The following is a 26,654-nucleotide window of genomic DNA, read 5'->3' as shown; positions in this document are numbered from 1 at the left end:
GTTGTTTCGATTAAAGATTACCTAAAAATTGATTATGCGAAGCCAAATTGGTTAACGAGCGCGTGGTCTTACTGTGGGTCATTTGTGGTCTCGTATTGGCACCTCCTGCTTCTGAAACTGCACCCTCTCGCTGTTCTTTACTATCGGTGTCTGTGGCGTGAATTGCTTAAGCTGTTGATTCCGATGTATACGCTCGATGGCAGAGGTTTGGTATGATTTGAGCCCTGCACGTGCGCAGTCGGTTCCCGGAAGGCCGGTCATTTATCACGGAGAAAGATATGGTATACGCCTAAGCTATGCTAAATAAATTGCAGCTGGTTTAGCTTTGTTGGTCAATCGTGTGGGCTTGAGTACCGCGGTTGCCGAAAGAAGCGCGGGAGAAGAGTGGGTATGCGCGAGAAAGGGGCTAAGCTAAAACCACGTGGCTGAAACCCAACCCACTACAAGCGGTCAGCGGTCAACCACTGGAAGAAATCTGAGAAGTTTGGATAGCATCAACGCGTTGTGACTTGCAGTTCTAGCTATTCACGCTGTGTGCGTCGCATACTCCATCGCCGGTGTTGCGTGTAGGCAGCGCTCAGGGGGCATATTATACACTTTCGGCGCACGCGTACGCTGTGGCATCTTCGGCGGTGCATCCTTAAAACTTTGTCGATGAACGGAAACAAGAAGGATGACGTACCACTACTTGTGAACATATAAATCGCGAAGAGTATGTCTCCTTCCTGAAGGCGTCTATTGACAGCGAGCACCTCGGCGAGTAGCATACGGCGATGTATGGTGAGCTCGGAAAGGGACGTGATATGCAAGTGGACGGGTACAATGTACTGTTTAAAAAAGTCATAAATGCGATTTTTGACCAAATGTACCTTGAACTGCTACATGGAGGGTCCACTCTGTTCCAGCTCAGCATACAAATTCGTGTGACCACCAGCTTCGTTATACGTTGGCTCGATCGACTATTACGTTCCTCATCTTCCGCGAATACATTAGAAATAAGTTTCACGAGGGCCTATTGAATATTGGCACAAGGGCCATCTGGAATAGGCGGCGGCCGCTTTTCGATGGATGCGAAAAGTGAGGCGCCCGTATATTGTGAGATGTGAGCGCACGTTAAAGAACCCCAGGTGGTCGAAATTTCCGGAGTCCTCCACTACGGCATCTCTCATAGCCTGGGTCGCTTTGGGACGGTAAACATCGCAAAGCAAAACCATCTGGAGTATTTTAATGACAATGTTGTTAACACTAACTAGATACTGAACATGGGGCCTCAAGTGCACTTCAAATATCACTTACTGAACATGTTCCGGGTAAAATTCGACAAGAGTCCTCAGTGGCTCTGGTGGCGTTAGTGCGGCTGCAAAATATCTTTCCCGCGCCTCCGATTTTACCGGTGACATTGATGATGGCATCGAATGTCTATAGTTGTGTTTCTTGAATTTTTCCTTTTGTTTTATTTTTGTTCTCCTTGTAATGTGATCCTGGCCCCCTTATATTTTATATAGCACCCTAACTTTCTATTCGTTCAAAAAAACTGTCGCCTGGCGTAACCTCAGTGTACTTGTGGAAACAGCCGATGCCAGCGGCACCTGATTTTCCCTTCTCGTTTCTAGATTATAACAGCTCTGTTGTCTGTGATTTCAAACTCTTTGTTATTTACGGCCTTTTCATTGTACCTTTGAGGGGGGCGACACTGTGCCCACAAAGCTCACGCAAAGCATGTTTCGGGTGTTTAGTCATTCACTTATTTTTTGGCTCTAGGCGCAGACATATTTCATAAAGCAATGAATAAAAGAGTTATACAACGCATCATAATCAGGAGTAGCACAGCAGCACCGAATCTTATATAATTTCTAAACAGGTCAGCGATTGTAATGGCAGGGATTGAATGGGAAGGTGGTTACATTCCTTAGCTGTCTTGAAGAAGAGCGAAGAGAAATGTGCTAAGCCGTGGTGGTGCAGTGGTTAGGGCGCTCAACTACTGAGCGCAATGATGAAGGATCGAATCTTGGCCCAGGCAGCCGCTTTTCGATGAAGGCGAAAATATATGGCGCTGGTGTGCTGCGCGATGTCGGTCCACGTTAAAGAACCGCAGGTAGTCGAAATTTCCGGAGCCTTCCACTACGGCGTCTATCATAGCCTGAGTAGCTTTGGGACGTTAAACCCCGCAAACGAAAAGAAACCGAAGCGAAATGTAAGTTGGTGTAAATGCTGGGCACATCAACCCTATGTCGCTGCGGGGTATAACATGTAATGGCGGCACAAGCAAAGCATCTCTGAAATGAGCTATGGATTGCTAAACGTTGATAATATACGTCAAATAAATATATGCGGAGTCTTATGACGGGTTTAGACATCAGCCAATTGTCAATTTGAATTGAAAACAGGTACACTTGTAGTGCGATGGCAGTTAAAAAAATACACTGTATCCTTGAAGGATTTGTGCCTCTGAATCTTGAAATTGAAGGTCATGGTCCCATAGCCATGACTCATATTCGTGTTTCGACCTAGGTGTAAATGTAGAGCAGATCTTTCAAGTTAGCAGGTGCCATATAGAAATTTCGCCGTAAGTAAAAAAGTTTATGGTTAGCTTTAGTTTTATTGTTGTTAACGTGAGATTGCCAGGGAAAGCTACCTCAAATGTGCGCACCGATGTGCTCGTGACAAGAAGCCTGGGTTAAAGAAGTATCACACAAGCGAGGAATTACAGAACAATTTGATCGTATGCATGACTGAAAACACTCTTTAACTTGCAGAGAATAACGTTATTATTCATTAAGCAAGTGTTACACTAAGAGAAGAATCTGATTAAGGTTGAAACTAAGGGGCTTTTAAATAAAGCAGTCGTCAGTAGAAATTTCTGTGGAAGAAGGTATGCTATTAGCTAAGTCGTTGATGTATATAAGGTAGAACAATGACCCTAGCACTGATCCCTGCGGGACACCAGTAGTTACATTACTGACATCATATATCTATGACCGTCAGCAGTCACAAATTGTGTGCGGATGGACAATTAAGAAGCAGTTGATCCTTTTTAAAATGCTGGGATGCAGATTAATCTTACTTAGTTCCGGAAGTAGTAATCTGTGGCACATAGTATCTAGCGCATTGGCGAAGTTAATGAAAATGCAGGCAACAATAAATAAAGAATCGGGAGCGGAAAATAAGTCGTTAGCAAAAGTTAAGAGCTGAGTTTCTCATACGTAGTGCATTGAAACACCGTGCTGTTTAATATGGAAAAAGCAGTTTGTTTCAGTAAAAGTTCAGCATTGGCTACAAATAACATGCTCTAGTAATTTGCAAGGGATGTTAATTTAATGATATAGGTCCTTATCAAGTAATAGGATGAACGTCATCCGACTTGAAGCGAGCAACCACCTTTTCCTATTTCCATGGAGTTGTCCGGAAGTGAACCACATTTGCATAGCCTGGGAAACATTTTTTGATACCAGCATCGAAGAATGCGCTTTAGTATCGTTCAGAAATTTTCGTCTAATGCCATCATTGCCTGGTGAGGTAGAAAGTCTAATTCTATGTGTTATTTGCATATCCGGTCCATTCATAAATTACAGAATCTACTGATGGGTAATCAAAGCATGGAGTGATAGGAAGAATGGGAGACTGATTTCTAAAAAAAGAAAAAAAAAAAAAGATGATGAAAATATTTTGCCCAGCAGAGCACAACAATCTGTTTGAGAGCTACAGCTTTCTTGAAGGCGAGTAGGTAATCTTATCTGACCACCACCTATTATTTCCGCGGCTTTGAGAGAAGCATCGATGGCAATGCAAGTTTAAAGAATGTGCGTTTGGCGATTGCAGATTCCTTAGTGTAGGCCGTTGCCTCTTGATAATAGACCTCCTTCCCGTCTTCGCACATATACTTGACTTTGTTTGTGGAGCAGTTGGTTCAGCGATAATGGAGACCGAAATGCACTGAAGCTATTTTTTTATTCTGTCTGCGTAGTAAGAATGATTGGGTCGTACGCACAATAATTTTCGATTTAAAAATAAGCCAGTTTCTTGCTTTCTGAGCTAATGTTTCATTACATAATAAAAAGAATTCGCTTGAATGCCCTGCTTTTCCTCCGTTAATAGAAATATAATATGCTCTCACGTAGTCTCTAGTAAATGCTGTAATTATATTAAAGTGAATAATAGAGTGATCTTTCAAGCCAGGCAAAAGTGGAAGTGCGCGAACAAGGTCCGGTTGTGTGGTCAGTGCGATCTCATTTGCACTGGCACTAGGCAGCGTAATGAGTGTTGAGCTATTGATTATCTGCTGTAGGCACCGAACCAGCTGGAGGGGTGGCACCTTCTTTAGGCGCTTCCCTCATTATCGGAATGCGTCGGCGCTAGCCGGCACATTCGAGTGCGCAGTGTGTTGCTGATTTGTGCGGAGTTTGCTTTGGTGCGCATTCGAATATGCCCGGTAAAACGAAGCCTACAGGCACACGTGCTGTGTTGTTGGGTGCACTAACAGCTATGCAAACTAGTAGGATGCTTCTAAGACAATTAATGTCTAACTGTTTCCATTATAATGGCTTCCGCACAAATATGAATGGCGACGGACCTAGATACGGTTGGTTCGAAGACATAGGTTCGTTTCCACTGGTTTGAAACTGTGTGGGCATTGAAACTTTGCGACCCTTTTCAAGATTTTGCTGCAACCAGAAGCTTTGTGCTTTCTGTTCCCCAGGAGTGACCGCATAGAATACTGGGAGGCGAAGCCGAATTCCCGCATCTGTAGTCGCCTTTTTGTCGGAAATCGGGGGAAACTAATGGGCCAAGTTGCAATCCCAGCACTTTCCCGCCTGTATACAAAAGACCATCACCATCGTCGTTCAAGCCGTGTTACGCTCCTCAATTATGGGTACAAATATTGCTTGCACACCTGCTTATCCCTTCAATAGTTACTGCGCATTTTCTTTTATCACTAAACGGAAGGAGCAGACAAATACGAACAGTGGCTATTCCTATGAACCTCTTGTCATCATTTTTTCCTGTCTTCATTCGCCGACCAAAGGAAACGTACTGAAACTCTGCGTTGAGACTCGGCATCGGTTCAGCTTCGTCGGTGGCATGACCTTCTCACGCAATAAAAACACCCAGTGCAGAGAGCTTATTCAGTATTTCATGGTCACAAAATATGCTATATAAAACTCGAATGAAAAAAAAAAATAATTTATTAGAAACGAACAAAAACACAGTTCATTTCGATTTCTAAGGCAAGCAGATCGCAATATGAAAGCGTTAAAAGGTCAAACTCGCACTTCTTCTCGAGAGGGAAATATTTTTCTGTTGTTTATTTTTATAGGCATTTCACTTGTCGCCGGCTTACGTGTACCTTATCAGCAGCGCCTACTTCCTTTCCCGCCTAAGCACTGTGTTTCTCATTGGCCCTTCAGTGACCGCGACATTTCCCGATTAGGATGTAGTAAGTATGTAGTAAGTAAAGGCCGTTTCTCTTCAAAGAAATTGTCATTACCTCAAAGAAATTACCGTTTTACCTCAAAGAATTACCTCAAGAAATTGCTCAGAAAAGATTTAACGGTCCTCCTACGAGCCGAAATTTACGAGTGTTGATATTGTGAAAGGCTCCGATTACCTTAAACCTCCCGGGATTCTCAACGTCCAAATAGAAACTGCATGGGCGTATTCCCACACCATTATCGAACTGCAGCCACCGCGGCAAGGCATCGGACCTCCCAACTTGTAGCGTGTTTAGAATACCTCGGTGAATGAGCCATCACCGCAAATCTTTCAGTAAAAGAACGCCCTCTTATATGTTTGGGGGTCTATCTGACAACCATCACGCCCTGTGTTGTTATCTGATTGCCTTACACGGTTTCAGCAGTAGGTATATTGGACTAGCGCCTTTAAATGCTGTAGACAAGGGCCGTCAATCGAAGTGAACTTCCCGCACTAGGAGAAGGCGTAGGCATACAAAAGCAAAATATTCGTAGGACTGTCCATCATAGCGTGTGTCCTAAATGCTGTCGCTCAGAGCAGAAAAATTAACGCTTCTTTTCCAACCTTCGGAGCATGTCGAGAGAAGAATGTATAGTATGATGGCATTTTTAAGCCAAATATCTCAAGGTCCGACGTGTTTAACCAGATATTGAACATGGTCTTATATGTATGGATGATGCTGAAGTGGAGTTGGTCATTTCGCTCATGAAGTTTGCTAGTCTTAAGGCTGGGTTTACGGAATCATGCAAGGTAGCGTAAATGTGCAGGGAGTCCCGTAAATTTGTTTCTTTGGAGGATGGACCGCGGAATAAAAGCTGCAAGATCTATAGTTTCAGAGTTTCAATGGTGTCCGTGGCCCCAGTAAAAGCAATGCTTAAAAAGGGGCATGCAGGGCACCACACGAAAAAAAATATACAGTGTCAAAACAGCGCAATTTACCAGAAATGTAAATTACAATGCAGGAGACGCATAAGTAAGGAAAACAAAAATGTATAATAAGTTCATGAAAAAAAAAACAGAAACATCGTGAACATACGAGAAACATGAAATAATGTTTTTCCACTCTCATTGCAAAACCGAAGCTGAAAAATCATCGGCTATCATTTCCTTCTGAACCGTTTCAACCAACTGCCAAAAGAGGCAGTCAGAGCGTCATTTTCTTTTCTTTTTTTTTTTTTTTTTTTTTGTGAAGCATTCCAGATCATTACAGCCACAGCTACTACGGCGTCATCATCGCTGGTGGATTCCAGCAAGACTGAAAACAAGATCGAAATGCAGTTCAGCCGCAGGTCGTGTCACCGAATCGTCTTGATAAGAGCCTACAGCGCATGGAGAAATCGAGCGCGCGGCATTTCTGAGTAAATTAGAGAAATACCATACGCCGGACGGTTTCGAAAAAAAAAAAGCACTCCCTGCCGATGAAGACTGTTCTTTTTTTCAAGATTTCCTAATCGATAAACCTCCGTGCGATTGCTTAAGCTTTGAAAGCCACACCACAGAACTATGGGTAGAGACATATGCTGGAGTACGCCTCGCCGAATGGAACAGGCTGCGCCGCTCCGCTTCCTCGGCCATCCGCTGATGAGCGTTTTGCCACGGGTAGCGCTGTTCCACCGTGGCGACGGTGGCGCTATTCGCAACTTTCACGGGATATAGATGGCGCCACTGGAAATTCAATATGGTTGCCCTTTAGGTGATGCGGCTATCACGCCTCAAGTGCCGTTGTTCTGGGCTACGATTCCTGAAGCTTCATTAAAATATTCACGCGGGTGTTCTATGGAGCGAAGTATTGTCACTCAGCGTACAAACCCTTTGTGAGCATGCGTTGCAGGGGTACGATACAAAGGACCCCTCGAGTGGGGCTGGTCAGGTATGTGAAACATCCTGCTGCTGACTGGGTTGTGCGCAAGTACGACAGGTTCCCAGGCGACTCTAATCGCGCCACTAAGTGCCACGAAGAAACGTTCGACGAAGACAGAATAAACATGAATATAGATAAAAGTTTCAACTTTTATCCAGGGATCACGGGCACTCGCGAACTGCAGCATTTCAAGATGTCGCGCTTTGCATTCACGTGCGTAGCACAGGCATGCCGAGCGGCCAACCGCGACTTTTATGTGGCTAAAATGTTTTTGCTTCAAAATATATGCCGTCGCATCGAACTTCCTACTACCTAATTTGGGCACAAAAGAGCATCACTGCAAGGCAATAATGATGGTCTACTGTGATCCCTTTAACCAACCTGTTTTTCCTTTTTTTTTTTTGCAGCACCTCTGGTAGGCAATGATTTTGACTTTCGCAAGTCATGACCCAGTGCTGACACAAACAATTTTTTGCGAACAGTTACTTAAAAAGCAAGACAGCGAGGGCTTCGGCTTTGAGAACAAGCCGTATATGGACTACGAGTGTATGCTCCGTAGCGTTCAATACAGCCTCCTAATCTAGCGTTCATCTGGCAGCTGCTGATTGCAAACACTGCATTCACTCAACCGGGTAGGAAACAAACGTTCTTAATTTCTCAAACATTTCTGGGCCATGAATTAGTCGGCAGCCAAACATGTTACCATCACGTATGCCTCGCAACTTGCGCCTGTCAAACTTCTCACATCAAAAATGCGCACTGAAAATCGTCATAGCTTTAGTCGGCGTCTTTTTCTTTTTTTTTTTTTTTGCGGAACTTGCTTTCGCTCAGAGTTTAGAGCTGCAAGTTAAAACAAGCCCCATGTGTAACCTCAGAAATGAGACAGCTACGCCGCTCGTACTGTCACTAAGGGGGTGTTTCTTAGTCGACCACGATTTATCACGATGCTCTTCACGGTAAAGTAACCGACTTGATCTCACCGAGATATTATTTACTTAATTATCGTCTTCTTCCTGAGCATATAATCTGGAGGTAACATGTTCAAGTTTATCCCGCATTTGGCAGTGCAGTCAGAACATATTGGTGTATAGAAGATTCGACTGCTTTTATATTTTCCCCTCGTACTGCGTGCCCCACACACCAAAATAGCAGTTATATTAATAATCTATTGTCATGGCTGCGAGCCAAAGCCGACTAAAAAAGCAGTTACACATTACAAGCGCTGTTCGACCGAGCTCCACGTAAAGAAGTTCTATGGGAGACACAGCACTAAGCTGGAGAAGCACGAGCCTTTCTCCGAGTATCCCCCGAAGGGCGGTACCGGAAGCGGCCGCGTGGCGGCGACACTGTACGTGAAAGTTGCGAATAGTGGGCCCTGGCCCCATGAGTTTTAATATCAGGATGTTTTAAGAAAAATGCTTTTGGAGGAGAACTGTTGCAAGCACTGCTGAGAAAATTAAAACTTCCTAGGATGAATGCGGGCGACGAGGGAATCCTAGCGTGCAATTTACTTACAGAATCGCGGAAGTCGGACGAAAAACGATAGGCTGAATTAGCTGGACATTGCGCGTGACTAAAGTGGTGTTTTTTCAATTGAGGCGGATGTTCGGGCAAACTAATTCAAGCGGAGAAAGAATAGGAACATTGATGAAAACCAGTTGGTTAGCGGTCGCTGTAAAAATGCCATCTCCAGATGGCTTTCCCGTATCGCGCTGTAGAATTTGTATTTTCACGTGAAATTAAATATTTGTTTTAACATCGACGTTTATGGTGAGCCAAGTTTTCGTAAGAGCGGCTTAAGCTGTTCACCTGTAAATGAAGGTGGCCACAGCAAAGTATTTATTGCTATCACTCCTTGTGTTGCAAAGCAAAAAAAAAATTGCATTGGAACGGTCAACGTTCGCTAATGCCTTATATGGTGACAACAGATGGGCGCTTGAGTGAGACGTAAATGCATACTACGCTTTGATTTCAAGCAGGGCTTAGCGTGAGAAAAAAAAAAAAGACGTGAAAGGAAACAATTTCTCTCGCGCTAAACCCCGCTCTGAATCATGTTTTACCAATTGGCCCAAGATTCCGCTCTGCTCAAGTACTATGCTTATACGGGGAAAGTGCACTACCAACATCCACTTCGCATACGCTGTCAGTGACGGGGACTTCCGAACAGTAGCTTGCTTCCGGCGAAATAATGCGCTGCCTTTGGCATGACGTGGTGAGCGATTTCCTCTTGTGTATCGAGCCCTCCAGTCGCTAGTGTGTCGTGTCGTGTGGCACAGAGATGAAATTTTTTGTCCCAGGTATGTCGGTTAGGAGATGAAAAAATCGTCATGGACACTCATGAAAGTTGAAGGAAGACGTGTACACGGTTATATTTCGCCACAGCCTCTGAACTCGGTTAGCTGCAAGGAAGCGGACTGTGGTGATGGAACGATGCATCAAGTGGTCTTTTTATTTGGTCATTCGGCTCGAAACACCAACAGCTGATGAAATAGAAACGCGCGTTCGCGAACATTGAGACGACTATATGCCTGCCTTTTTCAGCCATGTCGTTATGCACTTTTATGGAAACTTTCTTCGGAAGGTGCGTCCGCAGCTGTGTCTTGTAGCAGCACCCAAGAAACCTTCCTGTACGCCCTGAGTCCTGGATTCACAGTTATGACGCATTTTGGTCTGTCTACGCAGTATTAAAAGTTACGTTAATGGCTTCAGCGCGGGAAAGAATAGTGTCAAAGTACCAACTCGTAGGCATCGTGTTCTGTAGTCGGATACTAATCAAGGATAAAGCAGCAGATGCGCCTCAAAGGACACCTCGCAGCCAATGGCATCGGCTTGTTCTGACTACCGCCATAAATAATTCTCGTATTTATGCTAGCGTAAGAACATAGGATGGGTCGTATCAAAAAGGGTTCACCTCGGCTTAATCGAATCAGTCACTGTTTCATGAGAATCGGGTGGCGACATTTTCCAAAGGACCTCTTCTGTGGGGCATCAGCTGCTTGTTTCTTGAGTTTTATCAGACTACAGTACCACACACAGTAATCTCAAGCAGACCACAGAGTTACTCTTCATTTCACGGCCTGATATTTTATTCCACACGTTCAGGTAAAACTTCTAAACTATGCAGAACTTTTAAAAGATGCGATATCAGTAGTAAAACATTGATTTTTTTACCAACAACCTTCCAGCAAGCTGTCCAAGAAAGCATTGTACGGATTACAATATTATCACATGTATTTTGGAACAGGAGTGGCCCCTCGTGGGAAGACGAAGAGACCGAAGTGCCTTGGTGACCACAGGCTGCCTAACGGGCTGTTGCTGCTCCTCGAATTTCACCCGTGACAATTGGTGGAGGTGCTAGATAAGATCTATGCCCTTTCTCCCAGCGTAGTAAAGACATCACCATGCCCACTGGCCTTCAGACAAGCCGCTGCATTCAAGGCCTTCGACGCGAATTGGTTGCGCACCTGAGTCCCCCTGCTGACAGAATGCTCGTCACAACAGCCATTCAAACTACTGGCCTACCGGACGCTAAGGCTCCTCGTTCTTCATTCATTCGCTTCGCATTCCACGGTTTTTTCTTGGCGATCCCATTTAAAGATGTTCAACATGGTCGCCTCGCCGCCTACCACGACTGGAACGACCATCGTAAGTTCCGGAATGTCTACTTCGCTTTTGAAGACTCCACCAAGACGTGGTTCGAGAATCGTGAGTCGACCCTTACGACTTAGTAGGAGTTTCGTAGTCAGCTTCTGCGTGAATTTGAAAGCATCGAGCGGAAAGGTCTGAACAGGCTCTCCAGTGTTGAATCCAGAGGCTCAATAAAAGCGTCATGACGTTCGTTGAAGACATGATCCGAATTTTTTTGCTGCGCTGAACCGAACATGGCCAAATCCAAAAATGTACGTTTTAGTCCACGGTGTAAAGGAGCAACTGTTTGCTGGTCTCGCTCGAATCCCCGTAGAAAAGCGCCATCCAGTATGACCGCACGCTCCAACTCTCAGCCGTCAGTCGTCTTACCTGGCCACGAGATACCAACGATCCCGTACTGCGGGAGCTTTTGTGTCAAATCGTTCAGGAGGAAATACAACACCTCCACATTCAGCGTCTCCAACCGCCTCCCGCCACAATTTCCAGCATTATACTCCGCGAAATGCAAGCAAGCAATGCAGCCACTAATACAATCGCCTGGCAATCCTCCAGTCCTCTCTTATGGCGAGGTTCTGCGCTCACCTCCGCCTACTCCGATCCGCTTTTCTTCAGAGCCCGAACCACCCCAGCAGCGGTTCTGGTCTTCTGCACCCCATGACCAGGCCTGGCAGCTTACTCGGAAGGCGGTCATTTGGCGGACCTAGGACAGAAGCCGCCCCCTTTGTTATCACTGCGAAGAGCCAGGCTATCTGTATCGCAAATGCACTTATCGCCAGGTGGACCTGTAGAGTATATCACACCTGGCGCACCTCGTGGCACGGGCCACAGATTCGTCGGCAGGTGGTCATTCAGTCACGCAGGTTGGAAAATGCACTGCTCGAGTTGGAATCCGCAAGGTTACTTTTTTGACATGCTTCTTTGTTTTGCGTGAGTGCTCCAGACAACTTATTGTAAGGATTGACTTTCTTCGCGATGTGGAGCGGTAATTGACCTCCGCGAGCTTCTAGTTTTCTTTTATACCGCTCGAGCGCCCCGGCCGAACATGATGAATGGTCCGTTATGGCGCTGCGCATCTACGATTACGATGTCCGCCTACCTTCTCGAACCAGCGAGTTAGTCACAGTTAGATGCGACGACAAACAAACAACTCAGGGAATCGCTTAAGTAAACGTGTCCTTGTTCCTTGGGAGGCAAATCTGTGTACCTCATGGTATTGCAACGCGTCGTACTGGGACTACTGACCTCCTTGTTACAAACTTCAGTTCGGAGCACCATACACTCCCTAGACATAGTGCAATTAGTTATTTCAAAGACATCCACACTCTCAACGAGTGACCCTGCATCTGTGATAATTCCGCCGACGTTGAATATCAGCCGTCTCCTCTCACTGCCAAGCTCAAAATTAACGCAAAGTTGTCGACATCGGAGAAGTTGGGCCTTCTGCCCCTCCTGTATTCGTTCGTGTACTACTTTGTTCTCTTGTCCAAAATCGGTCAGACGGCAGTTGTCAAGCATGGAAGGTATTACCAAAGACACCGAAAGACCATTGAGGCGGTACCCCTGCCTATTGTCTGCAACGGAACGAGGTGCGATTCTCCATCAGGTCCAGCAGATTCTTGATGATGATATTATACAGCCCTCAGCAAGCCCTTGGGCACCTCACGTTGTGTTGATAAAGAAAACTGGCAGTACTTTACGTTTCTGCGTCGACTGCAAAAGGTGAACAACGTCACGAAGGAAAACGTCTACCCTCTTCCTCGAATCGATGATTCTTTTGATCGTATTCGTCGTATGCACGTCATTTTTCTTGTATAGATTTGAGAAGCGATTATTGGCAAATTTAGGTGGACGAACGCGTTCGTAAAAAAACCGCCTTTATAACACCAGATAGCTTATAAGAATGTATTGTGCTCCCATTTGGTCTCTGTTCCGCACCGACCACCTTCAAAAGAATGATGAAAACTGTACTCTCTGGCCTTAAGTGGCGACTTGCCTAGTTTACTTAGATGATGTAGTTGGTTTTTCTGAGACGTCTGCGAAGCATCTCAACCACCTTCATGCTATGTTTAATGCCACCCGTTCCGCTGGCTTGTGCCTTTAACCGGAGAAGCGTCATTTTGTTTTCGACGAGCTAAAATTCCTAGGCCACCAGCTGCGATGGCACCCCCCCCCCCCCCCCCCCCTAACTCTGAGACGACGATCGTGGTGGCAGCGGTTCTGACACCAATGACAGGAGCTCCGTTCATCCATTTTTGGCCTTTGTGCATACTACCGGCATTTTGTCGCCAATTTTCCTGAAATCCCGGAGCCCTATTCGCCTCACCAAGGATGCCATTCCTTTTGTCTGGGTCCGAGGACAACAAGATGCATTCGCCGACATAGAAAGACGTCACCATTCGTCACCGATATTAAGCCCCTTCGACGAGAACGCCGCCATGGAAGTCCACTCAGACGCGAGCAATGTAGGACTTGGCGCCTTACTCGTACAGTGGCAGAACGGCAATTGAGCGCGTCATTGCCTACGCCAGCCATATACCCTTTCGCTCCGGAACGAACAAACACGCCTTTCCGCCTTATTCACGGACGGGAAATGACTACCACGTTAGATGCGATGCTCTTCCCGGATAGTACATCCGCCTCCGTCTAAGACGTCAAAAAATTCGCCAAGCTTCCTGAAGAAGCCCGTCGACTAGCCAGGCTTCAGATTTGTGCGAAACAAAGTAGGGATACCCAGCGATACAACCTCCGTCACCAGGACGTCGCATATCATCGCGGTGATATCATCGCGGGACCCCCTTCCAGCAGAGAGATAACTCCGAAAAACTCTTGAGTTGGTGTTTTGGCCCCTATGGTCGTTCGTCGTGTTAGTACCGTGGATCACGAAGTCATTCCTGAATAAACTGTCCGCCCGTCGCATCGTGCTCCTCAGTCTGACACTGTGCATATCAGAAGACTGAAAACTTACCACTCGCATTAAGTGCAGTGGTAGTGCATGCCGTCTTTTACTGCCTTCGGTGTCTGTTCTTCCGACACCTTTAATACTTTTTCCTCTTTTATCCTTTTTATAATTGGCACGATTCTTCTTTTGAGGAGGGGGGTAATGCTACATGTATTGTGGAACTCGCGTGGCCCCTCGTGGGAAGACAAAAAGGCCGAATTGCGTTGGTGATCGCAGGCTTCCTAACGGGCTCCTGCTGCTCCTCGATTTTCATCCGTGACAATATAGCATAAAACGCAGAAAAAAAAAAGAAAAACAAAATGTGCGAGGTAAGTTGTATGCGTGGCTACAGTAACACACACAGTTATTTCAAGCGCAGTTTAAAGTTACCCTTCATTTTGCGACATTATATTTTACCCCGAACTTCTTTTCTATACTATACACTTTCTACTATACTTTTACTATACTATACACTATATACTAAACTTCTTTACTATACAGAGCTTTTAAAGGATGTGAAATCTATGTAAAACATTGATTTTGACCTGACTCCATGAGGCGAGCTATGCAAAGGACCATCGTTGGGATTACATTATATGGTAAAAGGCAAGAACAGTGCGAAGTTGTTTATAAGAGAGTTGCTGATAGTCTGGTTTAAACCACGAGATGCCCGGACGTAGACTTGGACAGGACACGTAAAGCATAAAACAGTGCTAGAGGCATCTTAGGGCAACTCAGTGGAGTCGAGAAAAGAGTTATTGCAGTTAGATCGAGCGATAACCCAGTGGGGCGGAGATATTTAAGAGTTTTAATTAAATGCTGGCCGTATAACTGGCGCAGGACTAGCCCAAGTTGGCCCGAACAATGAACGACATTTTATAGATACAGTTATTTTATATTTTGTAGTTATTTTGGAGACCTGAACTAAATTTTATAGTATAAGTATTAGAAGACAAACGTCTGTACTACAATTCGTTCTAGTTGGCTGGTAATAACGACGACGGTGACGATGTCGATGATTAGATATTAGCAAAAACACAGCTTCATGAAAAGATAAGTGACTACTGTCTACTGACAATCTTGGGCAAGCGAACTCATTGTTTGCACTTTGCAAATTACTTCCAGAAAATGTATCCTGTAGATAACGGTAGAGATAAACAATTTGGCACTTCAAAGTAATTCAGTAGAGTGGTACATGAATAATTTCACTTCCGGAAAAACAGGGTATAGTTGATTTAGGAAGGCACAAGAAAGCAAAAAACTTAATATAATAAGCACGCGGGCGTGCCCTGTTTAGGAGTTTCAGTTAGCACTAGCAATAGCTTCGCCAAGTAGAGCCTTCTGTAACTAAGCGCTCGCCTGCTCCTTTGCTACGTACTACGTGTACCTTTCTTTCTTTTTTTTTTTTTTTGTTTTGCGTTCCTCGATGTACTTTTCATGATAGCAGGGAAACGAACGATAAAAAAAGAAGATCGTGGAAGTATCATCGTACGCGGCTGGACCGATTATGCTTTGACATCAGGAACTTGGTATTTTGGTTGCGAAATGCGACATCGTTCACATCATTCATTCGTGGCCGAGCGCACCCTTGCATTGAGGAGCTGGGGCGACTGTATATGGAAATGTCCCGCACTATGAGAAGCATGCAAAGTTCTTTCATCAATGCTAATCAATAAAGCTGGTGTTTAAGCCCTCCCCACCGAGTACCTGAGATGACCAGCGCATCTAAGCTGCCTATACGCCATGGCTGCGGTTGTGCGATAAAGCGCCTCCAAATGAAGCAGCGAGTACACATCTGAGTCGACTCATGTGGTGTCCCCTGGCCACGTTAACCAATCCCATGCGCGCAGATTTATTTGCCGATCCTTTATCGCCCATTCGCTGCCATGACGTTCGGTGCTGGGAGAGACGGTGATGCAGCAGCCTTGTTAGATTTTCCGTGGCGACGGTTCAAACCCACCCAGTCAACGATCCAAAGCGCGACGTCCAGTGGAAGACCGACTGATTGTTGACGCAGACAACGCAGGCCAACATAGTTTACGCGTTGTTAGTCGGCGCGAAAATGAATCTTTATCCACTCGACGCGTTGCGACACGTTATCGCAGCTGGACGACGTTGGTATATCAATCTCCCGTATCACGACATCGACGGTACATGCGGTGCTGTTTACTAGTTGCTTAATTGGATTGATTCGACTGATCCTTCATAGCAGCCATCTTTGGGAGATGAGAGAAGGAAAGTAAAAAAAAAAAGTCAGTTTTGTGTCTGCGACTTTTAAATGAAAACAAAGGCTAGAAATTTTATCCGAGAAAATTGACAGAGACATTTAAGGCCGCTGACGTGTATGAATGAGATTGGCACTGCATTCCCACGGATGAGTTCTTTTGAAGTGAGGGTTTTATATAAGCATTAATGTTCTTTCTCCTAGTATTGTGTCCGGTGCGTGTGTGTGTTGGCGTACATGTAGACTGCCATGCTTCACGCTGTGTCTCGGAGCCATATTCGCCGAAACACCGGTTTAGAAACCTTAATATGCCATTGATTCCAACCCCTGTCGCAAGTAAGCCTCTAACTTTATTAGCACGTGTATGTTATATGCAACGAAAAGTCCTATGACACTATCTCAAATGCCGTACGGTAAAAGGTTGCATCACAATTTTGGTGAGAGCGTCCGAAAAACTAGCATCATATGGAGGTTGGTCAGCGGTGCAAAAATCTATAGATTAATGACAGGTACAGGAATGTCTGAAGTGGCGGTGGCTTCAGTCGCGGATGGGTCTGAATATGTATTCAGTGATGCAGCATGGATGCTCGGCTTGTTGTGTGTATCATATAGTCTCTTAATAAGGTTATTTTTTGTGCCATCGATTGCTTGAAATATTTTTGCCATCTCTCCGGCATGAGCACCGCTGGCCTCGTCTTGGAATGATGCATAATGCTTTCACATTAAAAAAGCCCATTTACAGAGTTTCAGCTAATTCCTAAGTTTCTGGCAAGTTATATCGACGTCTAAAGTTAGCCTGCGCGAATAAAGGCCTGCAAGTAAAAAAAAAAGATAATCAAGTTGTGGTAAGCCGCTCAAACAAATAAAGCAAATATAAAATACACCAGCGGAAATTTATAAAAGACGGAATGAAATGATGCCGTCAAACAAGGACTCTTTGTTATAGGGTTGATGCACTTTCCGCGGAGGTTCAGCTGTTTCGACTCGCTTTGTTTAGTGTAGAAGGACCTATGCTGGAATGCTAACGTCTTGCACAGCTGAATTTTTGAGGAAGGTCTTAACATGCGTAGAAATACTTTTGACTTTATCCCCGTTGAGCCGGAGATGCTACCTCGTTTTCTTTTTTTTTTTTTTTTTTTTTGTGTTGGTCTCAGAAAAGGTGTGCAGTGGCATGTACGGCGATTAAACCTGGATTCCTTCGTAATGCGAAGCCTATCATATAATGATTTTGGGCCATCAAGAGCAGTTGCAGCTGTTCAATTCTATTCCGGGACCTTTCGAAAGCAACTGCGAATTTCTTACGTGAAACAAGACTCATGAATGAACTGAAGGGAATGATGTTACTGATCACTTGGCATCTTTCAACCGCGCCCCTCGCTCTCAGGACCTGTTCTGACTTGTGCAGGGCTTAAACTTCCTTTGTGACAGCGGACCTAGGCAAAGCTTCGCATCTGGGAAACCAGCACAATCTCACCACTGGGAATAAGACAGATCTGTCACTAAAGTTCGGCGAGGTTTCGCCTGCGAAACTGCGAATGACTGTCATACACCGAGGCGACGCGGATGACAGTCTAAGGAGCTCGTAAAGCATCCGGGACGTGGGAGTCGATCTGGAAAGAGCGACTATTATCTCGATAATTCCACCGCTACACCGACACGCCTTCCACAGTAGATGACGTTCGGCTTTGGCGACGAAAGGAGAAATAAAGTATCGCACCGCCCGGAGAAGTTGGATTGATGACTTGTGTCCAAGGTGATGCATGAAACGCCCAACACAGGGCGACGTCTGCCGACGCTCCCTCTTCGCGGCTTCTAGGCTCAACTGTCGAGTGGCGCTTAGAGCGATAAAAGAGGCGGGGTCTCTCCCCTAGAGCTCCGGAGGAGACGCGCGTTGCGAAAGTACTGGAGCCTTCTTCAAGGCGCCGGGCCGGCTGCTATCACGGCAGATGGTGCTTTTCAAAAGCGCGCGAAATTGCGTTTTCGCAAGGTACGCGACGTGGAAGTGATGAATCGGTGAATTCTTGCGCGTGTCTATATTTTGTGTCGGAGGATTATTGCCGACTAGGCTGTTTTATTCATTACTTGACGGACACGTACGACTTCAATATTAACCTTGGCATACTCTATGCAAAGTCAAACGCTCCGACGTGCTTACGGTGTTTATGACGCAGGAAATAAAAAAACCAAACGAAAACACAGATAGTGTCATTTATAATGAGATTTTTCAGCAACGTGTAATATTGTAAACAGAGTAAATGCGAGTGGTATTTATGGATATTCGAGTCAAATTTAAAACCTTCACACGGGCTAGATAATTGTCCACACCTACCACACGTTTTCAGCCGCTCCTTCATCGCTGACATAAACTTGAAATATGGGCTAGCCTTTTCACTGGGCGGTACACAAGTAGCGAGGACGGAAAATGCGCGGGGGGAGCGGTCGTGTGACCTGTGTTTTTTTTTTTTTTGTATTTTTTCAAGACTTCGGCGTAAGTTGAGCTGAGGGGGAAGAGGTGGAGAATAATTTTCGATAGGCGATATCTTCGGTTTAGTAACATCATAAATGAGGCTTTTCTTTTCTTTACGGAGCGGTGCCTCACGATGCACAACCGATCGTTCGTACGCGTTGCCTCAGAATATGCCGTTTAACAGTAACTTTAATCATTTTTAATCCCCTGAAGGTAAGGCGAGCATTTCTTCTGGCCATTTGAGACGTTTTAATTGTTAGGGGAGCTGTTATAGCTCAATACACGGCGGTGAAACAAATGCCGTTGCAGGTTGCTTTCGACAAAGGTGGATAAAAACACACAAACTGTTTGTCGTATACAATTTATAAGCCCCAGAGGCAATCAGGCAGCTTAAACAAAAAAAGGTACATCCGAAGCGCTATACACGGCTGTTATGGCACTTAATGTGCACTTGCGTTTCATACCTGGGGATAATAAACAGTAGTTATCTGTTGTTGCAAAATAACCCAATTTTTGTTCAGAATGTGCTATCTATGGGGAGCGTCACCTCATGAAATAATGAATGCTCGCTGAGAAAGTGAGGACAAAAATTTGAGGGGACACTCAGGCACCGCCTTTACGGATATAAGGCGACAATATTAATGACTCCCCTTACGAATCTTCGTTTGCGCGCGTGCACTTTGACCTTCGCCTAATTAATTAACTTTCATTTTGCGAATATTGTAACATGCAGTGAAGACGAAGAGGTGGGAAAAAAAGAAAAAGCACGATAGTTCCCGGGCTGCGCTCGAACACTGACTGGATCCTGCGCCCTGCCTTGGATTCAACTGCGGGGGTCCTCGTTTACGCAACATTTGGTGGAGGTGCGTGGTGCGACTTTCATGCACCGGACGTTGATGTTTTAAACGCAGGGACCCAAGCTCAGGACGCACCCCTCAGATAGAGACCCCAGTACATCAGAGCAGTCGCCGACTACAGGGTCTACCTCCCGTGTGTGGTCCTCTTTCTAACCACAAGCTAACAAGAAACTTTGGTGTAAGCGCAATTAAACCGATGGTATCGACAACTCCAGTCCTGCTCCAACACCAGCGGGATTTTGCGTCGGGTGGCCGTCTTCAGTGCCTGAACGCTGACTCCAAGCTGCGCCATGTTTACTTTGCCCTAGAAGATTCCGCGAGGACATGTTTTGAAAATCACCAAACCGGACTCCACGGACTGCAAACATGGGACACATCCAAGGTGGAATTCTTACGTGCGTTCACCAGCACGCTTCGCAAGGGAAGATCAGAACTGCTTTTAAATAGCCGAATACAACATCCGAATGAAAGTGTGACGGTGTACGCCGAAGATATGAAGCGACTCTTTCGTCGCGCAGACCCTATCATGTCGGGAGATAAGAAAGTGCGCCTTTTGATGAAAGATTTTTAAGAGGAGTTGTTTTTTGGCCTTGTGTGAAGTCCACCAACAACAGTTGGCGACTTCATCAGTGAAGCGACACCATCGAAAATGCACGTGACATGCGCGTACGGCAGTACCAGCGCACTACTGTGTCCATGATTGCAGCCACTGCAGGTGAAGCCATACCATTTTGCACAGAATCGTTCCGTGACAAGACCCGGGTGATAGTCCTGGAAGAGCTGGCCAAATACCTGCCGATTCTACCACAGCCAGAAGTCGCCACAGTTTCTAACAGTTTCTGAGAGGCCACATCCTCTGCCGATCACCTCGCAGGTACAGCCCTCATGAGCGCCAGGAGCAACCCTAAAGCTCCCGTAAGGAAACAAGATACAGCACCCTATGGAGGTACTTCTGTTCAGGTACGAAAATCTAAGATCCTCCACAGACGCACGACAGTTCTTCGCCGCGCAACACAATTCATGGCACACGGACAACTGCCGAACCGACGCTGCAACGACAACCCGCCGATCTTCAAAGTAATCACGGCGCCGACATCCGATGCACCACTCCTTCAGAGCAGAAAAGCCTGGACTGCGGACGTCTCAAAACTGCCGCCGCCCGACGCAACAAAATGCCGACCTACATATCTCCGTCGATGGCACAACGTCACTACTCTAGTCGACACTGGCGCCGATTATTCAGTTCATTGGACATTTGGCAGCAGCTGTCAGAAAAGACACAACAGCATGGGATGGCTCGCAAATAAGCACCGCTGGAGAGAACTTAATAATGCCCACGGGACTGTGCACGTCGATGATTACTGTACAAGGGAAACTTTTCTAGCGACGTTCATCCTGTTGGCCCAGTGTTCTCATGACGTCATCCTCTATAAGGACTTTCTAACGAAAAACGTCGCAATTATCGATTTTCAGAATCAGTTGGTAAGATTTTCAACTGAGAATGCCATCTAAACCAATAGCATGCTCCCTGCTGCGCTTCACATTATTGATGATCATGTGAATGTGCCCTCTCGTTCGAGCATAATGATGTCCATGGGTTCCTTCCCAATGCAAGACACTGAAGGTATCGAGACCAAACAGAAAGTGCTTATAGAAGGAGGCATAGTAGTTGCCAGGGCAGTTGTTTTCACTGAAAATGGGAAAGTTGGTGTTCTTCTAACGAACGTAGCAACAAACTTCAGCAACGAACATCAGTGTCGGAACAAGGGGAACAGCTGTGGCATATCTCGACGCCATACCTGACACTAGTTGTGTGCGCAATTTAACCAGCTCTTCAGCAACATAATCCTTCGACAACACTGAACCGCTTTACGACGTAAACCCGGCATTATCTCCAAAGTATCAAGCAAAACTGCGGAACCTGCTCAGTCGCTATTCCAATGCATTTGCCAGATCGTCACGCGTCGGTCGAGCGCACCTTGCAAATCCCCGCGTCACTACAGACGAAGCTGTCCACCCACTCAGTCAGTCGCCTTATCGAGTTATCGAAAAAGAACGTAGTGTCATCCGAGTACAAGTGAAAGAAATGCTTCATAATGATGCCATTCGACCTTCCCGAAGCCCCTGTACGGCACCCGTGGTACTTGTGAAGAAAAAAAAAAAAAAAAAGCACGCTCCGTTTCTGCGTTGACTATCACCTACTAAACAACGTTATAAAACAACGATGGCCCTTTGCCCAGAACAGACGACGCCTTAAATCGCATGTGCGACACAAGACACTTCTTCATGGATCTCGTCTAGATACTGGCATATAGAGGTCGATCAGTAGGGCCGCGAAAAGACGGCTTTCATTACACCCGACGGGCTATACGAGTTCCAAGTCATGCCCTTCGGCCTTTGCTCCGCGCTCGCAACCTTTCAGGGACTCACGGACAGTGTTCTTGCAGATCTAAAATGGACGACTTGCCTTGTATGCTTGGACGACGTGATTGAATTTGCCCTGAATTTGGAGGAGCTCTTTCGTCGTCTATAGATGTGGTACTAGAAGCCGCCGGGCCCTACTCTGAAAGCCGAGAAACGCCATTTCGCTTACGAAGAGCTGACATTTTTAGGTCCTATTGTGAACCAGGCGGGAGTTCTGCCCGATCCTGAAAAAACAATTGCCATAGCCAATTTTTCGACACCGCGGGACCAGAAAGAAGGTCGCCACTTTCTTGGACTATGTGCGTATTGCCGGCGTTTTGTGAAGCATTTCTCGAAAATAGCCACCCCTCTTACACTTCTGACTAAGGCGGATATATGCTTTTATGTGGGGAGTCCCGCAAATGTGAGCATTTCAAGAGCTTCAACGTCGCCTGCAGTCGCCTCCAGTTCTGGCACATTTCTACGAAAACGCAGTACCGAGCTGCGTACCGATCCTAGCAATGTCGGTTTGGGCGCAGTCCTAGTACAAGAACAGAACAGCCAACAACGTGTGATCGCCTACGCTAGTCGGGCTTTGTCCAAGGCCGCGGCAAACTACTCTCCCACTGAAAAGAGATGCCTTGCTATCGTGTGGTCTATTTCTAAGTTTCGACCATACCATCCTTCAAACTGGTAACTGACCATCACGCGACTTTTCATTTCCAAGACCCTTCTGCACGCCTCGCAAGACGGAACCTATGACTTCAAAAGCATGACATCACTGTATGTACAAGTCGGGTCGTAAGCATTTAGACGCGGATTGCCTTTCCCGTGCTTCTGTGCAAACAGCTTCGGATGCCATTGGTGACGACGACGCATTTCTGAATGCAATCCGTTCAGCCAACTTTGCCGATGCCCAACGTCACGATCCCGAGATTCACCGGATAATTGACTTTCTTCAAGGTACCAGCAACATGATACCTAAATATTTTCGTCGCACTTTGTTTTCTCTGTGTCGACGTGACGGCGTTCTCATCCAAAAGAATTCTACCGCCAACAGTCGCTGACACCTGCTTGTTGTACCTGCAAGCCTACGGGACAAATTTTTAAAACCTTCCATGACGAACCCACATCCGGCCATTTGAAAATCACTAGGACGCTATCCAGAATTAAAGTACGGTACTATTGGCCTCATTTGTCAAGCGATGTGATGCATTATATTCGAACTTTCCGTGACTGCCAGCGCCGAAGGATTCAGCCTGAGAAGCCAGCCGGTCTTTTAAAGCCCATTACATCTCCGTAAAAATAAAAAAAAAAAATCTGCAGTCTGGGATGCATACAAAGACGCTGCAAGCAGATGAGCAAAGGAGAAGAGAGGTGCTTGCTCCAAGGCTGACCACAAACTTTGTGACTGGATCATGAGCCCTGACTCGGACTCAACTGCGAGGATCCTCATTTACGCGGCAATATTATCTTGCATAGCTTATTAGCATAGAGTCGCAAGATACAATATTGCATGAAAGACGATCTGAAACAGATATAAAGCACCACTTTAAAATATCCGTATCCTTGTTGTCTGGCTTAGGGGCAGCGTATCCAAGTAGTGATCCATGGGCCTCGGTGGGCTGAATTGCGATCTCACCCTCCCATATCGAAAAAGAAGCCCGAGTTTCAACGCCTGACAGATCGGCCGTGTTATGTGGTCTCGAGACGTCACAAAATCCGATGACGAATCAGCGCAAGGCATATATGTCACCTGCCAACTACACCTGCCATCGGCATGTCGCTGATTTTTCACTCAGAACGCTAATGCTGGATTTTGGGGAGAATGGTGCCTTTGTCCGGTAACGCTATTAGAGTGCATTGTAAAAAAAAAAAAAAATGAAAAGTTATACACTCGCAAACAACTCGACCAGTTAGATGATAATCAGCAGTTCAGAGGTGAAAAATTTGCTCCGCTCGTCCATTGCGGTGACAGTCAAGCGAAAGCAATGCCAGAGACTAGGAAAATAATCTGATGTTCTCCTTCACCGCTTTAGCGGATCAAAGTGTAGGAGATACTCGATGGACGAGCAAGTTGGCCTCCTCTTAGATACCTGCAACGGCTGCCTGCTGTGGGAAAGCTACTACATTTTAGACACCTATCGAGACTACATAAATATTTAGGTATTTTCTTTTTGAAAGCTTCCTCGTTCATATAGGTCGCACCCGCCACCGCCGTTGAACCTGTATTACAGCCGCGTGTACGACTAATTGTCAGAGCCGTATGCACTGCAGCTTGGTCAGACGAAAGGTTTCTTTTTTTTCCTTTTTTCTTCTTTTCGCAATAAGCTAAGCCCGGCAGCCAAAAATCAGATTGTACTGTATTATCAAGCAAATCCAGACATCTTTTCTTCGAAAAAAACTATGATGAACATTGATTCCCTTAGCGTCCAGACGTTTCCGGAAATCCTACCAAAATTTAAAAAAAAAAATGAGCCAGACCTGGCCAATGTACCAATCGAAATAAACCTAATCGAAGCCTGTCAACTTTTTTCCTCAGCAATTGAACCTCTTATCTTGTACTGTTTCTTTAATGCTTTTATTTATTACTTTCCAGGGCCATATAACTACCGACTGCGTAAGATATGAAGAGACCGGCTCAATATCTAAACCCTAAACAAGACTAGCACCAAAGGATCAAGCTCCGTCGCCATAAAAGCAAAGATGCGCAATTATATTACAGTGACCTTTAAAGTGTTTACTTTGGCTAGCGGTATTGCCTAACCGAATTCAATACTACTAGCGAAATCACAGACGCAGACAGAGAACGACGGGACTAGTCGCTGTCCTGTCGTTTTGTGCACAGCTTGAACGAGTCTTCCAAATTGCTACCGATCATGGGTGTACGGCCCTGAATGTCAAGCAAAATAAAGTCTAGAACACCATACGCTCTTGGTAGTATACCTCGCTGCTGCCTCAGTGGCAACAGAAGAAGAAAGGTTCTCGCATATGAGCTTGCGTCAGAAGCTTGCTATTCACATTTACTTGCTTGTGCTTTTCAGGTATATCAATGACCATTATTACACAAAATGAATGTCATAATTGTATTTCAGCTGAGTTGACATGGTAATAATTATTGAACGTGTTAATTTTCTAAATAAAATTCGGATTACAACCATAGAAATAAAGGTTTTGCAAGAAAAATGGCAAAATAATTTTCAGGCCGAAAAAAAAAATTAAAGGCTGCATGTATTTTTTTTTACAGCTTCTATGAGTGCTTGGTAGTGTCGAATTATTGTGACTAATTTTCTAAAGCATATTAAATACAGCATGAACAGCATTATTGTTTGTGGAAAAAAACTGAAACTTTGGCTGTTTTTCCGGTTCCAATCTAGGTTTATCTATCTCACTAAAGAAAAAAAAAAGAACAGATGGTTTAATCAGTCAATCACGGAATATCGTGCAGCTGCAGGTCGTTTTGACAGGATTGTGTTTGCTGTGCCTCCTGAATTATTAAACGTTATTTTTCTGTGTTAGACAGGCGGCCATGCTTCCAGACCATACACTGCATGTGCTTCAGAGAGAAGTTCTTGTCAAGTGATGCTTTTTTTTTTGGCGATGGCGTTGGATACGAATCGCACTTCGTAACATTGTTTGGCAAACGTAATTTTGAGGTAAGCGAAGCAGGCCAACCGCAGGTGGATGTATTTCTGTTTAATAATACTAATGATAATAATAATAATAATAATAATAATAATAATAATAATAATAATAATAATAATAATAATAATAATAATAATAATAATAATAATAATAATAATAATAATAATAATAATAATAATAATAATAATAATAATAATACTATTATTAACAATAAATGGTTCACAGAAAGAGAAAGGCGCAGTATCTGTCACACTTGTTTCTGTGGACACCTGAATCGCGTTGAGAGGGAAGGGAGGAAGGTGAGAGTTAAAGTTGAAAGAGAGAAAGGGGAACCGTAGTGGATGGCTACGGAGTAATTTCGACCACTTGGAGATCTTTAACGTGCACTGACATCGCACAGCACATGGATGTCAGTGCACAATAATTGGCACACTTTTCGTGGACACCTGCAATCGGCTTCGGATGTGTGGTTTTTGGCAGAATGCGAGTAGTAGTGCTGCAGCACTAGAAGGCCTCCTTACACATAATGAAAGCATTGTTTCCCAATCATCAGGTTGGCACCTCCGCGATGGCTCAGTGGTGACGGCGTTCTATTGCCAAGCCTAAGGACGCCAGTTCGATTTCGGTCATAGCGGCCGCTTTTCGATGGAGGCGAAAAGCAAGGCTCCCGCGTACTGTCCGATGTCAGTGCGTGCTCAAGAACTTCAGATGATCGACATTTCCTGAACCCTCGACTAAGCGTCAGGCATATAGCCTGTGTCACTTTGAGGCGTTAAGCCTCCTAAACAAAACCAAACGTTCTTTTTTTTTATTGGGCAAGTATGCCCTTCGGCATAAGGGTCTAAATATATTGATGCAGGCCTGACGCCTGTGGCCCCATTGAATGCCAACAGCTCTCGGTGGTGTGGCCAATGTGTCATTACTCTTGTATGAGGAGGTCTGGTAGGGTGGTAGACGTGGTTTCTAAGGTGTACCTTGCGGGCCACGCGAAGACCAGGACAAATTGTGATGAACTGGGCTAGTGTGGCTTACGGAGCGGGAGCTAAACAGATAAGGCAGTTCAGGGGAGGAGTCTGGGTGGTCCAGGAAAATTTGACAGCAGGCGTTAACGCAGCGTCCACGGAGATTCTTCTCAGCGCAAA

Source organism: Amblyomma maculatum, chromosome 1 (assembly GCF_055883805.1).
Source record: "Amblyomma maculatum isolate TAMU_Amacu chromosome 1, ASM5588380v1, whole genome shotgun sequence".
In the NCBI taxonomy this organism is placed as follows: domain Eukaryota; kingdom Metazoa; phylum Arthropoda; class Arachnida; order Ixodida; family Ixodidae; genus Amblyomma; species Amblyomma maculatum.
This window is presented reverse-complemented; position numbering follows the sequence as displayed.